Genomic DNA, 15,807 nt, shown 5'->3' on the forward strand with positions numbered 1-15,807 from the left:
GAGAAAAACATAAAAGAGAAGTTTTCAGAATACCAGTGTCTCAAAACATACTCAGAGGTGGAGTGAGAAATGATCATAATAATTATAATAATTACAAAAATAGCTAGCACTCAGGTTCTTCAGTTCTGGGCACTCACCTGAACACTGTGTGCTTGCTTAATCCTCACAACCCTGCAAAGATGACACTGTTACTATTCTAATCTAATACATGGGGCGGGGGGAATAACCCATTTAGCTTCATCTCCAGAAAAAAAAATGACCAGAGCTCTAACATAACATTGTTTTTCACAATTTCACTGCCTGGTTCATGCCTCATTTGGATTTTTCATCTTTCCAGCTTCTCTCAGCATGATTTAGAAAGTGGAAAGAGAGGAAATCTTTATACCCTTCTCACCCAAAGATTAATTCCACTAATACATATAGCATCACGTCCTATAATTTCTCATAACAGGATGTGAATTTTTAATGTTGATGAGACAAATTATGCAAATAACCATGGCCGAACAGAATGCACACAACAGGGAGCAAGGGCGACAGGAACAGGACAATGATGCCTGACGTCCTCTGCTGCGGCAGTGGCCTTCTCCGTGCTCACAGAGCCAGGGTTCTGGCAAGAATTGCCGCACAGCTGGTTCGGATCTGGCTCCAGGAGCGGGTTCCGCCGTGTGGCCAGCAGCTTCCTTTAACTGACTCCCCTGCCCACGTTCATTAACATATGTCCATCCACAAGACTTAGAAGGAAAACACTCAGAACGGTGGCCCTTAGAGTCCCGCCTGGATGACACTTTTTATGTGGAAATGAACAGCAATAGGACAGCTAGCACCTTTCATTCAGAGCAACAATGACGTATGTCGAGATGAAAAAAAAAATTCCAAGAATAAGTGGGTTATTCGCTGGGAGTGACTCCTGAAGCAAGGTGAAAGAGCAGGGGATAAATATTCAGCAGGTGTGAGAGAGGGGTGTCTCCACTTATCTAAATAACGTTAGAAGAAACTTATTCCAAAAAATCGAAAGCTCTGGGCCTTGGACAATTCCACAAAGAAGACCACAGCTTCTGATTGGCAGGTACTGACCCATCCTGTCGTCCTAAAGGTAACACAGGGCAGAGGCTGCGGCTCAGTCTCCTCTGAGCTCAAGCTGAATCTGGGAGTTTAAAAACCAGGCTTCAGACCAATTTCCAAATGGACAGATTTAATGTATCGGCATTTGCAGCCAAGAAACACATTCCTTCAGAGAAGGCATTTGTGTTCCAGAAAGTTGCTAGGCCCATCAGCTTCACATTGCTGACTGGCTTTTGCTTCTCAGGGATTCAACATACCATTTTTAATCTGATCTCTGTCTTTTTAAAGACAGGCTGTACATTTATTTTTAAAAAGTAAACAGCTAGAAGTGGCAGTTGCACAACAATGTGAATGTACTCAGTGCCACCAAACTGTACACACTCAGAAGTGATTAACAGTGGACTTCATGTTAAGTATATTTTACCACAACTTAAAAATTTTTACTTGGAAAAAACGTAAATGAAAACATATTTGAAAATTTCATCTTTAATAATAGAGTACAGAGATATAATAATGCTGACAAGAGTAACTTTACATAAATACATTTCAATGGTAAACAACAAAACAGCAAGTAAGGAAGAGAGTTAATAAAAACAAATGTGGAGTTTTTTTTCAGGCATAACATTTGCATAGGAACCTACAGTTTCTCACTAGCACAAGCTGAAGGCATTTTTTTTTCTAAAGACTGGGCTTAAAATATTAATAGATCTAAGGGTTTGGGGATACTCTTAACAAATCAAAAATCAAATCTCTCAAAACTCTGATTTATTTCAATTGTCTAAAATGATAGAATGCTGTGTTTCAATTAAATTTTATATCATTTTACAAGAAATATCTTGAAAAGTTGTCAGATTTGCTTGGTGTCACCAACAGAACAGAACATAGTCTAGAAATAAACCCAATTCATTCAAAAATTTAGTATACAATAAAGGTGGACTTACTTGCCCTGGTTGGGTGGCTCAGTTGGTTGGAGCATCATCCCATACACCAAAAGGTTACAGGTTTGATTCCCAGTCAGGGCACACACTTAGGGTGGGTTCAGTGCACAGGAGGCAACCAATTGATGTTTCTCTCTCACAGTGATGTTTTCCCTTCTTCCTTCCTCTCAACCTAAAATCAATACACATATCCTTGGGAGAGGATTTTCTTTTGATAGTTGCCAGATGGGAGGGGGGTTGGTAGGATGGTGGAAAAAGGGAAAGGATTAAGTACAAACTGGTGGTTATAAAATAGTTACCAGGGCCCTGGCTGGTGTGGCTCAGTGTACTAAGCACTGGCCTGAGAACCAAAGGGTTGCTGGTTCAATTCCCAGTCAGGGTACATGCCTGGGCTGCAGGCCAGGTTCCTGGTGGGGGGGCGTGTGAGAGGCAACCACACATTGATATTTCTCCCCCTCTCTTTCTCCTTCCCTTCAACTCTCTCTAAAAATAAATAAATAAAATCTCTAAAACAATGTTTAATGCATATTCTCTTTGGACTAGCAATTCCATATTTAAAAATTTATCCTGCAATTAGGCTCACACTTAGCACAAATGCTATTTGCACAACAGTTTTCACTGGAAACAAGATGTCTGGTTAAAGAACCGCTTAGGTAATGAAACACTATGTAGCTAGTGAAATGTCTTCTACCCAATATGCATAATGAAAAAAAGCAAGGGGCAGAGCAGCATGCATATGCCCCCATTTGCATGTGTGTGCCTTTTTAAGGGAAATACAAACACACATTTATACACACACACAGCACACACACAGCTCAAATGTTCAGGAGACTTCTCTGAACTGATACAAAGAAACACTGGTAGCTTAGACATACGGCAGCATCTTCCTGCACAGCTGTCAGCCTCAACCCTGAGACATGCTGGTGAAATGAAGGATCTGGCCATATTGGGCACCAGGTCACCGGGGCAGCTTTAAACTCTGGCATAGTTGATACCATTGCCATCAATGACCCCTTCATCGACCTCAACTACATAGTCTGCATGTTCCAGTATGATTCTACTCACAGCAAGTTCAAAGGCACAGTCAAGGCTGAGAATGGGAAGCTCATTGTCAATAGAAAGTCCATCTCCAAATTCCAGGAGCAAAATCCCACCAACATCAAATGGGGTGATGCTGGTGCTGCATATGCTGTGGAGCCCACTGGAGTCTTCACTACCTTGGAGAGGACTGGGGCTCATTGAAGGCTGGAGCCAAGAGGTCACCATCTCTGCCCCTTCAGCAGATGCCCCCATGTTTGTGATGGGTGTGAGGCATGACAAGTATGACGACTTCCTCAAGATTGTCAGCAGTGATCCTGCACTACCAACTGCTTGGCCGCCCTGGCCAAGGACATCCATGACAACTTTGGCATCATGGAGGGGCTCATGACCACAGTCCACGCCAACACTGCCTCCTAGAAGACTGTGGATGGCCCCTCTAGGAATCTGTGGTGTGATGGGTGAGGGGCTGCCTGGAACATCATCCCTGCTTCTTCTGGTGCTGCCAAGGCCATGGGCAAGGTCATCCCTGAGCTGAATGGGAAGCTCAATGGCATGGCCTTCCATGTCCCCATACCAATGTGTCCGTTGTGGATCTAACCTGAAATCTGGAGAAAACTGACAAATATGAGGACATCAAGAAGGTGGTAAAGCAGGCATCAGAGAGCCCTTCAAGGGCATCCTGGGCTATAGTGAGGACCAGGTTGTCTCCTGCAACTTTGACAGTGACACCCACTCTTCCACCTTTGATACTGGGAAGGCATTGCCCTCAGTGACCACTAGGTCAAGCTCAGTTCCTGGTATGACAATGAATTTGGCTACAGCAACAGGGTGGTGCACCTTATGGTCCATGTGACCTCCAAGGAGGAAGAGCCCCTGGACCACCAGCTCCAGCAAGAGGAAGAGAGGCCCTCAGCTACTGGGGAGTCCTTGGCCCAAATTGATCCCACAACACACTGAGAATCTCCTGGCTTCCAGTTTCCATGTCGGACTCCCTGACAAAGGTGGGGAGCTTAGGGAGCTCTATCTTGTCATGCACCATCAGTAAAGTTCACTGTACCCAGCCAAAAGCAAAGAAAAGAAAAAAGAAATAGCAGTTGCCCCGTGAACAAGAAATGAAGAGTCACAGAAATAAGAGGAAAGCTTCCTTTTTAACATAAGCCTTAGGATCTTTTGCATTTAGTACCATCATCATCGCCCAGACCCCAAAACATGTATTAAGGGAAAAGGTAATCAATATAAATGTCTTAGCTACGAACACTGATTACCTTCAGATTGAATGGTTGAACAGATGTCTTTAGAAAAGAAACTGAAATACCACCCACTCCTGCAACAATATAGCATAAAAGCAATGAAAACTCAGTCTCATTAGGAGTCAGAAAAATACACATGCACACACACGTATATATGTGTGTGTGTGTATATGTGAGAACAAAGACAAATGAGTAGAATTGAACTCTTCTTTTATCAGTTGTCTCAAAAGCCCCCAGTTTTGAGGAAGTCTGTGGAGCAGGAGGACAAAACAATAATTATACATATTTAGGGGACAAAAACTTTTAAAAGTATTTTCAGATAGAGGCAGGTTTTCATGAGATTTAAAACACAGCTCTTAGGTCTTCCCCACCAACACCTAAGCTGTCACCTTAACACAACAATTTTCAAACATCATTCTAATGCCAGCTGAGCACAGCTATCAATAATCAGAATGTATCTGAATAGGCAAAAAGCGTGGTAAGCAGCTAACAACCCTTCCAATTTGTCCATTAAGGATATTAGTTTTGCTTTATTGTTACAGGACACGGTTCCTGCTGGGGCCAGCCTAAGGGTTACACAAAGCTGGGGCCCCAGCCTCTGTGTTGTCTGCAGGGGAAGCAAAGGAGCCGGGGCAGGTCCCCCAAAAGGGGCCACCAGCAGGCCCATGGCCCCTTCACCTCTGTCCGTCTCGGACGCGGGACAGACACAGCAAAGGTGAGAAGGAATTTCGTCCTTGCGGGAGCAGCAGGAAGCACTGGACATGGTTCGGACCCAAAGATAAAAGCTGAGAGAATTTCAATTCTCATGAACTCTTTCGAGAGATCAGCATACTATAATTATTGATGAATCACTGCTGTGCAGACCCTTTGCACTGCTTATTGTTGACATGCATGAGATGCTGGTATACACAAGTGGAAACAAAACAAGTCGGTTACCCGGCCTTTCCCCGCCCACCTTTCCAGTCTCCTCTCCCGTTCTTCCCCTGCACGAACTCCGAATTGCCTCACCTCCTCACACTTGCTCACCCCGTTCTCCCCTCATAAGACCCCTAGTTCCAATCTACCTATTGAAATATGTCCCAGCCTCACCCTAGCTGGTGTGGCTCAGTGGATGGGGTGCTGGCCTGTGAACGAAAGGGAGCCGGTTCCATTCCCACCCTGTCAGGGCACAAGCCTGGGTTGCGGGCCAGGTCCCCAGTTGGGGGCTGTGAGATGTTTCCCTCTCACAGCCATGTTTCTCCCCCTCTCTTTCTCTCTCCCTACCCCTCTTTCTGAAAATAAATAAATAAACAAGCAAGCAACATCTTTTTTAAAAAAAGATTTAAAAGCAATTCAATAAAAAAAAGAGAGAGAAATATGTCCCATCCTTCAAGGCTTATTTCAAATCCTTGTTCCTTCCCCAAATCTCCTTTGAAAATTCACATCTCCTGAGATATCTCTGAATTCTAAGACATTTAATATTGTACATCAAATATATATATATACATGTATATGCACACATATGTATGCATGCATCATTTTGAGAAGATTGTAACAGTCTGGGTCACAGATCCTGAGTTAATGAGTTGGAACCCCCACACACCTCTTACTAAGTGGCCTTGAGGAATTTATGTAACCTCTCTAAGCTGTGCAAGACTGAAGTTCAAGAAATCCCACTTATCAGTTCATTCGCTTTGTTCATTTACTATTTACTAAGAGTAAACTGTGTGTCAGGCCCTGGCAAACAAGTGAACAAGATTTCACCCCTCCCCACCCCCAGAATCCAACGTGTGAACAGGAGTAGTGAAATCTACACAGAGTCGAAGTGGAAGTCGAACTCGTCATAAAATAACCCACGAATAACCAAGAAACAATTTCAGTGGGAGATGACTTAGTAGATAGTTTTCCAGAACATTTTTGCCATATTACTAGTATAAGGTAACACCATGATTGTAAATATTTTTGTAAATACAATCATTTAAATTTCTAGTGACATGAACTTACATCCTAGATCCCTAATTTTTTATTTTTCTTTTATTGTAGCAAATAATTTATTTTTAACATAAATATTTCTCCTTGACTCAGAGCCATATAGTGTTTTAATATAAATAATGTCTAACAGCCCTAGCTGGTGAGGCTCAGTTGGTTGGAGCACCATCCCACACACTGAAAGATCAAGTCTGATCCCTGGTCAGGGCCGGTACCCAGGTCCTGGGTTTGTCCTCGGTGCCCATCCAGCATGCGCAGGAGGCGGCCAGAGGCAACCAGCTCATGTTTCTCTCACATCGATGTCTCTCTCGATCTCTCGCCCTCTCTCTCTCTCTCGCTCCCTCTCCAATAAATATATGCTTGGGTGAGGATTAAAAATTAAAAAATAAAATAAATAATGTATAGTATATAAATATATATATATATATATATATATATATATATAAATGCATCTTTCTTCTATGGCTAAGGATTTTGCCCAGCCTCAGTCCTCATTCAGGCCTTAGCCTCGTTGTCTGCCTTATGACTACAATGCTACACCTGAAATACGAAATACAAAAATAAGAAACCTAGTTGAATGTATGACCCCCTTATGATATCCTTAAAATAGTTTTATTTATTCTTATTAAACTTATAATATGACTTTTTCTTAAGAGTGGTTTGTTTTTCTAGATGAATACTCAGCAAATATTTGAGTATCCAGAAATCAGTTGCATTTTTATATGCCAATAAAAAACTAACAGAAAGGGAAATTAAGAAAACAACCCCATTCACAATTGCTACAAAAAGAATAAAATACTTAGGAATAAACCACACCAAGCACATTAAAGGCCTGTACATGGAAAATTGTAAGACACTGAAGAAAGAAAGTGAAGAAGATATAAATAAGTGGAAATACATACCATGTTCACAGATAGGATGAATTAACATCATTAAAATGTCCATACTACCCAAGCAATCTATAGATTCAGTGCAATTCCTATCAAGTCTCCAATGATGTATTTCACAGAACTAGAACAAATGTTTCAAAAGTGTATACGGAACCACAAAAGACCCTACATAGCAACAGTATTCCTGAGGAAGAAGGACAAAGTTAGAGGAATCACATTACCTAGTATCAAACTATACTATAAGGTCATAGTAATCAAAACAGCACATGGTACTGGTCTAAAAACAGACACATAGATCAATGGAACAGAATAGAGAGCTCAGAAATAAACCCACACCTTTATAGTCAATTAATATTCAACAGAGGAAGCAAGCACATGCAATGGACTAAAGATGGTTTATACGAGCATGTCCGGCAAGACGGAGGAATAGGTGGTCGCACCGTACCTCCTCGTACAACCAAGATTAGAAAACCAATAATTTACAACAATAATTTACTATCAGAATAACACCCAGATCCGGCAGAGGATTTATCTGAATGGAAGTCGGGCAGCCAAGAAGTTGAAGTAGACGCCTTCATCCGGACTGGTAGGAGAAGACGAGCCGGCGGGCGCGGGGCTGGCTTGGGTCGGCGGCGGAGGTCGGGGGAAGGTTTGGCGCGAAATCGGCGCAAAAGCCATCGGGCAGTAAGAAGGCAGCGGTGATCCCTGAGTACGCAAGCTGCGGCTGGCAGACCCAGAGGGGCAGCGATTGTGGACCAGGGCAGAGCTCGCGGCCCGGAAGCCCAGACAAGGGTCTGAGTCCAGGAGAACGGAACTACTGCCATTGTTTTCTCCCGCCCCGCTCCCGCTCCCGCCCCACCCCCACATATAACGTCACAATCTAGCGACCAGGGTGCCCAGCCCCGGAGAGCACCTAAGGCTCCGCCCCCCACCGTAACAAGAGCAACCAGACCGGAAGAAAAAAAAAAAAAAAGGAGAGACGGGGGAAAAAAAAAACCATGTTTTCAACAGAACAAATCAGTCCCCCAGGACTCATCCTTTTGAGCAACCAAGAATTAGCCAATCTATCAGATGCGCAGTTCAAAACACTGGTGATCAGAAAGCTCACAGAACTGGTGGATTTTGGACGAAATTTAGATGAAAGAATGCAGAGTACCATAAAATAGATGCAGGAAGACACGCGGAGGAGAGCCAATAGTGAAAGGAAGGAATATGAGTCTCAAAACAATACAGTGGACCAGAAGGAAGATAGAATCAACCAAGCAGGAAAGCATGATGAAATAAGAATTCAAAAAATTGAGGAAAAGATTAAGAGCATCCAAGACACCTTTAAACGTTCCAATATCCGAATTATAGGGGTACCAGAATCGGAAGGGGAAAAGCAACAGATTGAGCACGTATTTGAACAAATAATAAAGGAGAACTTCCCCAATCTGGCAAAGGGAACAGTCTTCCAAGAAATCCAAGAAGCTCAGAGAGCCCCAAAGAAGTTGGACCCAAGAAGAAACACACCAAGGCACATCATAATTACATTAGCCAAGGTAAAAACGAAGGAGAGAATCCTAGAAGCAGCAAGAGGTAAGGGGACAGTCACCTACAAAGGAGTTCCCATCAGACTGTCAGCTGATTTCTCCAAAGAGACCTTACAGGCAAGAAGGGGCTGGAAAGAAATATTCCAAGTCATGAAAGACAAGGACCTACATCCCAGATTGCTCTATCCAGCAAAGCTCTCATTTAGAATGGAAGGGCAGATAAAGTGCTTCTCAGATAAGGTCAAGTTAAAGGAGTTCATCATCACCAAGCCCTTATTTTATGAAATGCTAAAGGGACTTATCTAAGAAAAGAAGATAAAGAAAAGACATGTATAGTAAAAGGACAGAAAACTCACAAATATCAACAACCACACCTAAAGCAAAACCAAAAGAAACTAAGTAAACAATTAGAACAGGAACAGAACCACAGAAATGGAGGGCACATGGAGGGTTAGCAGCAGGAGGGTGGGAGGAGGAGAGAGGGGGAAAAGGTATAGAGAATAAGTAGCATAGAATGTAGGTTGAAAATTGATAGGGGGAGGGCAGGAATAGTACGGGAAATGTAGAAACTAAAGAACTCATAAGTATGACACATGGACATGAACTAAAGGGGGAAATGTGGGTGGGAGGGGGTACAGGGTGGAGGGGAGAGAAGGGGGGAAATGGGACAACTGTAACAGCATAATCAATAAAATATATTTTTAAAAAAAGATGGTTTATACAATAAATGATGTTGGGAAAATTGGACAGATACATGCAGAAAAATAAGAGTAGACCACCTTCTTACACCACATACAAGAATAAATTCAAAATGGATCAAAGACTTAAATATTAGACCCAAAACCATAAAAATTCTAGGAGAAAACATAGACAGCAAAATCTCAGACATTGCTAGTAGCAATTTTTTATTGCTACTAGCAATAAATCTCCCCAGGTGAGGGAAACACAAGAAAAGATAAATAAATGGGACTGCATAAAACTAAAAAGATTTTGCACAGCAAAGGAAAACATCAACAAAATAAAAAGACAACCCACAGAATGGGAGAATATATTCACCAATACATCTGATAAGGGGTCAATATTCAAAATTTATAAAGCACTTATAAAACTCAATACAAAAAACACAAACAACCCAATTAAAAAATGGGCAAAGGACCTGAATAGACACTTCTCTACAGAGGACATATGGATGGCCAGTAGACATATGAAAAGGTGCTCAACATCACTAATCATCAGAGAAATGCAAATTAAGACCACAATGCGATACCATCTCACACCTGTCAGAATGGTTATCATCAATAAATCAACAAACAACAAGTTCTGGCAAGGGTGTGGATAAAGGGGAACGCTTTTGCACCGTTGGTGGATATGCAGATTTGTGTACCCACTATGAAAAGCAGTATGGAGACACCTCAAAAAATTAAAAATGGACCTGCCTTTTGACCCAGCGATCCCACTTCAGGGAATATATCTGAAGAAACCCAAGACGCTAATTTGAAAGAGCAAAATCACTCCTTTGTTCAATGCATCATCATTTACTATTACCAAGACTTAGAAGTAGCCCAAATGTCCATCAGTAGATGAGTGGATAAAACAAGCACTTATACAATGGAATACTACTCAGCTGTAAGAAAAGAAGAAAATTTTACCCTTTGCAATAGTATGGACAGAACTGGAGAACATTATGCTAAGTGAGATAAGTCAGTCAGAGAAAGCCAAATACCATATGATTTTATTTATATGTGGAATCTAATGAACAAACTGAACTAACAAGCAACACAGAGGCAGACTCATAGATGGAGAGCAGATGACAGCTACAGGGGCACGGTAAGAGAGCGGAAAGATTGAGCAAAAAGGAAAAAGAACTCATGCACATACACAATAGTGTGGTGATTGCTGGAGGAAGAAAGGAAGCTTAAGGGGACTAACTGGTAATGGAAAAATACAATAAAGATTTAAAAATAATAATAATACTCTAGGTGCTAAAAGGTAGAATTGGAGATGAGGGCAAATCTGTAGGTTCCAGATAATTTGTTCTTTACTACTAGAAGTTTTGTTCTAATTACATAGCCAACAATACAAACAATACAAAAATTTATTGTGTCCTGTCTGAGTGGCTCAGTTGATTGGAACATCATCCTGTACACCTCTTAGTTGCAGGTTCAGTCTCCAGGTCAGGGCACCTATGTCAGCTGCGGGTTCAATCCCCTATGGGGGTGCATACTATAGGTGGCTGATCAATGTTTCTCTCTCACATTGACGTTTCTCTCTCTCTCTCACTTCCTTTCTCTCTAAAATCAATGAATATATCCTCAGGTGAGGATGAAAAACAAAATTTGTAATTGATTATGCTTTCTGTCTTTACAAGAACAATGTAATAATGACTTCCTCTTCTTCGCAGAGCAGGCTGCCTGCCTTTCTTCTTGCCTGGCAGAACTATGCCAGCTTGCAGCTATGCAGGATCCTTTTCTACCTAGCAACTGGTTTTAAAAACAAAAAAACAAAAAAAGTTTGCCATTGGCCAGATCTCTACTTGGAAACAGGAATAAATTCACTAGTCTTAATTTTAGCTACTGGAATTGCATCTTAGCAGAGAGAAGAAAGAGTGTAATTTTTAGCGCATATTACCTCTAACTTGTGTGAACTCCACGGAAGAGAGAGTCACAGTGGGTAAATGAAGAGGAAAAAGAAGGACTTGACTTAATGACACATTTAACTCCTTCCTCAACAGAAATGTCTCTATTGTCCTAGTTCATATAGCTCATGGTGGGACAGGGGATAAAAGACTAAAAAGCTACAACCCTTTTGCTGTGATATGTTGTTTAAAAGTGGCTGTGAGCTCATTGCTGGTAGAGAAAGCCCCGCGGTGTGCCTGCCCTGTCCTGTGCTGGCCAGGCTCAGAGTGAGGGGGAGCTAGCACCAATACTTTAAATCTCCTCTTCAAGGTTTTCAAAGCAGTTTCACTCATGTCTTATTCATCTTCCCGAAATCCTATATCGGGCTAATATGATTCGTACAAGGGATTTAATGACTTATCCAAGGTCACAGTGGGTTTTCAAGAAGTTCAGGAATCGAGTCCAGGTTTCCAACTTCTACTGGCTGATCCCCTCCCCCCATGTCTCACCCTGTTCTATTCTCAGCAGTGTTGAGCCCACACTGAAAATAGAATCCCCTAGTACTGCCAAAAGCTCTTCTCTTCATTGTCCCACAGACAGGGAGTCGGGAGAAGATGGCAATGGCCCACCAGGCTTATCTCCAGATGTCCCCTGAATTATCCTGCCAGGTTTAGCAAAAGAGTAATACAAGACACCCAGTTAAATTTGAATTTCAGATAAAGGATAATGAATTGTTTAGTGTAAGTACAGCCCATGCCATATCTGGGACATACTTACACTAAAAATGTATTTGCTATTTCTCTGAAACCCAGTTTAACTAGATGGCCCCTGTACGGTATCTGACGACTCTGCCCTCCTCGCCCCACATCTACTCTCCAGCCCACACACAGGAATGCACCAAAAGCAGGAAACTCACCCAGGACAGAAAACATCACAGACACATGGGAAGGATGTTCTGAACTCAGTGATGCAAAATGGTTCTTCAATTCAAACCTCGGAGATTTAGGCTCTTAGGTATTTTATAATGAGCTTTTAAAAAATGTAATGACGTTTATGGATTTTTTTCCTATTTACAAAAGTAACATGGGTGCATCTCCCATCTCACTTTTCCACACTTGTAACCAAGTAACCAAATGTCTGTGTCCCTTCCCCCTTGAACAGGGACAAGCTCGTGACTGGCACCCAGTAGCAGCAGCAGAAGTGACACCTCACTGCTTCCAAGGCCAGATCGGAAAAGGCAAGGCGACATCTGCCTTACTCACAGCACCATGCACCCTTGGAGCCCTGAGCTGCCACGTAAGAACGACACTGAGGCCACCACACTGGGAGGGAGCCACGCCACCCGTAGGAGCTGCACGTGGAGGCAGATCCGGTCTTCCAGTCCCCCTGGCCTAGGGATCAGACATGTCACCTTCAGGTGGTTCTAGCCCCCAGACGCTGGGCCATCCCCAGACTCCAAGTCTCCCCACCTGAGTCCGGGACATGATGAAGCAGAGACTAGCTGACCCTGCTATGACCTTTTGAAATTCTTGACCCATAGAATCTGTTACCATTGCAAAAGGACTGCTGCCTTCACCATTACATTTACCGTGGTCTACTATCAGCAATAGGAAATGAAACATACTGCATGCTCACTGCAGAAAAGTCAAAAGAGAAAATAATCATTTGTAATTCTATATACAACGGCAAATGCTTTCAAAATTTTGAGGTATGTGCTTCCAATCATTTTTAATGGCTATGTGCATACTTTTTTCTTCTTAAACAGAGCACAGGTCTGATTTTTGGTTTCAACTGTATTACTTTAAAAAAAGTCTTTCCATCCCTTGCCAGGTAGCTAAGCTGGTTAAACCATCATCCCAAAATGCCAAGGTCGTGGGTTTAATCCCTGGTCAGGGCACATACAAGAATCAACCACTGAGTGCATAAACAAGTGGGACAATAAATCATTGTTCTCTCTCTCTCTCTCTCTCTCTCTCTCTCTCAAATCAATAAATGTTGAAAAAAATTTTAAGTTAGAAAAAAATTTAAATTCTTTTTCAAGCAAGAAAGAGTCTTTTCATGTTACTGAACAATTTGCCTTTGACAGTAATAATTGTAATAGCTATTACTGAACATTTAGGCTGTTTCTAATCTTTTATTACTATAAATACAGCAGCACAGAACATCCTAAACATACCTCTTTCCACTCATCTGATTTTGCCTTAAAATAGTTTCTTGAAGTGGACTTGTTAGGTCAAAAGGCTTCCATATTTCTGAAGCCTGATACACACAAACTTTCCCCCAGAAACAGTGATCCTCCCCGCTGGTGGGCTGAGTCGTTTTATGCTGCCAACAACAACACGTGATCACTCGCTTTCTCTCGTTCTCAGCAACAACAGACAGACTGTTTCAAATTTTGCCAATTCTGCCCTAGCCAGGGGGCTCCGTTGGGGGGAGCCTTGCCCCATACACCAAAAGGTAGCAAGTTCGGTCAGCTGACACAGAAAGAGAAGTGACTAAGGACACAGGCATTAATAATAGGAGTGATTATTATAACAATGACCAATATCGACTCAGACACCTTACTGGGCACTATACGTGCATTTTCTCATGATTGTCACAATAACGTTTTAGAGAACGCCACTTAATATTTCCAATTTACAGTCGAGGAAACAAGCCTGCAGGAGTCAGATGCCTAGTAAATGCTGTGCTCCGAGGCTGGGCCTCAGCCTGAGCTCCTGAGCACTCACAGTCACCGCCTCTCCAGGCAACTCGTCCAGCCTCTCCAAGCCTCACCCTCCACACCCAGTCTCATGCAGACTAAGTGACATCATCTATATATATAGTGCTTAGCACAGTCCTAGCACAGAGTACAACCTTAATGAGGGGTATGTCATAAAACACGAGGTATGCTGTTGAGGATGCTAAGAAACTGGAACCCTTGTGCACTGCGGGTAGGAATGCAGGTTGGTGCAGCCACTGTGGAAAACAGCATGGAGGCTGCTCAGAAAATTAAAGCTAGAACTGCCATACGATCTAGTAATCCCACCTCTGGGTACTTATCTCAAAGAATTAAAATCAGGGTCTCCAAGAGACACCAGCACTATTCACCAGAGCCAAGGTGTGGACACAACCTAAATGTCCATCTGTGAATTAATGAATCAAGAAAGTGTGGTCTACACATGTAATGAAATATCAGTCAGTCTTTTAAAAGAAGGAAATCCTGTCATATGCCACAATATGGATGAACCTTGAGAACATGATGCAAAGTGACATGAACCAGTCATAGAAAAACAAAAAATACCTTCTGATTCCACTTTCCATGAGTTTCTAAAGTAGTCAGACGCTTAGAATCCAAGAGTGGAAAGGTAGCTGCCCGATGCTGGGGGAGGGGCGAGGGGGGAGGTAACGCACAATGGGTGTGCGATTGCCAGGAAGCAAGAGGAACGGGCTCCAGGGATATGCTGTGTGACATTGTACCTAGAGTCGGCGGTAATGTACGATACACTCAGAAAGTTGCAGACAGGGTAGGTCTCATATTAAGTAGTCTTACCACACACACACACACACACACACACACACACAAATAAAATTAAAATAAATGAAGATGAACCTTTATAGTTAGTTTTTTAAAACGCATAAGTCAACCTCTCATCATTACCGTGTGGCCTCTATCTCACCAGGAGAGCTGCACCAGCATATAAATGTACCTTTCTCCACCGATAGGCATTTTTTCCTAATCTTCCCCACCATGAGATTTTAACGGCACAGATGTCCTGTTTCTGTACTGTGTCCCGTTGCACACACTCTATTAAAACATCTAAGATATTGTGATCCCCACCCCATGGAGAACCAGTGACCACTGTCTTGGGAGTGACTGTGTCCCCACCACCCTTCCAAGCCTCCCTCCTTGAGAGTGCGTGGCCTCCGTAACCACAAAAGCCTCCACTAGACGAGGGTCTCACATAACCTTCCACACCCACATCCTAACACGATTCCTCTGAACAGTGTCACGTTGCAAACCACGGCAGATGCAGGACAGCCACTCAGGCCCAGCCCCTATTGTGACATTTGGGAGCTTCAAAAAAAACAAATGCACAAGCTAAGGCAAAAATATTGATCACCTATTTTTTTTCTAACCCTTTTAAAGAGGAAAGAGTTATCACCGACAATTTTTGAGTATGTGAGCCTGGACAATCTCTGGTCTGGGCCAAATCAATATGACCTTCCATGTGTTTTCCCCACCACTTTATGATATATAATCAATCTAATGATGAAAACTGACAAAGCAATGATGCTACACAACATCGTGGAGTTATTAAATCATTGGCTAACGAGCCTTCTGCATTACATCACAAGATGACAGATTCAGTCCTCTAAATTTTCATTTAAATAATCCATTGTTCTGCTCAAGGTCAGGAAGATCTTGTGTTCATTAATTGTGCCAAGATGGGGGTTTTGCTGAGTATTAAGAAATAAAAATGATCATTTAACAGCCAGGACAGAGGATAATCCATTGCTGAAATGGATTA

General features: G+C 42.4%; 1 pseudogene; it reads left to right on the forward strand.

Moving 5' to 3' along the window:
* Positions 1-508: 508 nt before the first annotated feature.
* LOC114514820 lies at positions 509-4,017 on the forward strand (annotated as a pseudogene).
* The last annotated feature ends 11,790 nt before the right edge of the window (positions 4,018-15,807 follow it).

This window comes from Phyllostomus discolor, chromosome 7, assembly GCF_004126475.2.
Source record: "Phyllostomus discolor isolate MPI-MPIP mPhyDis1 chromosome 7, mPhyDis1.pri.v3, whole genome shotgun sequence".
Taxonomy (NCBI): domain Eukaryota; kingdom Metazoa; phylum Chordata; class Mammalia; order Chiroptera; family Phyllostomidae; genus Phyllostomus; species Phyllostomus discolor.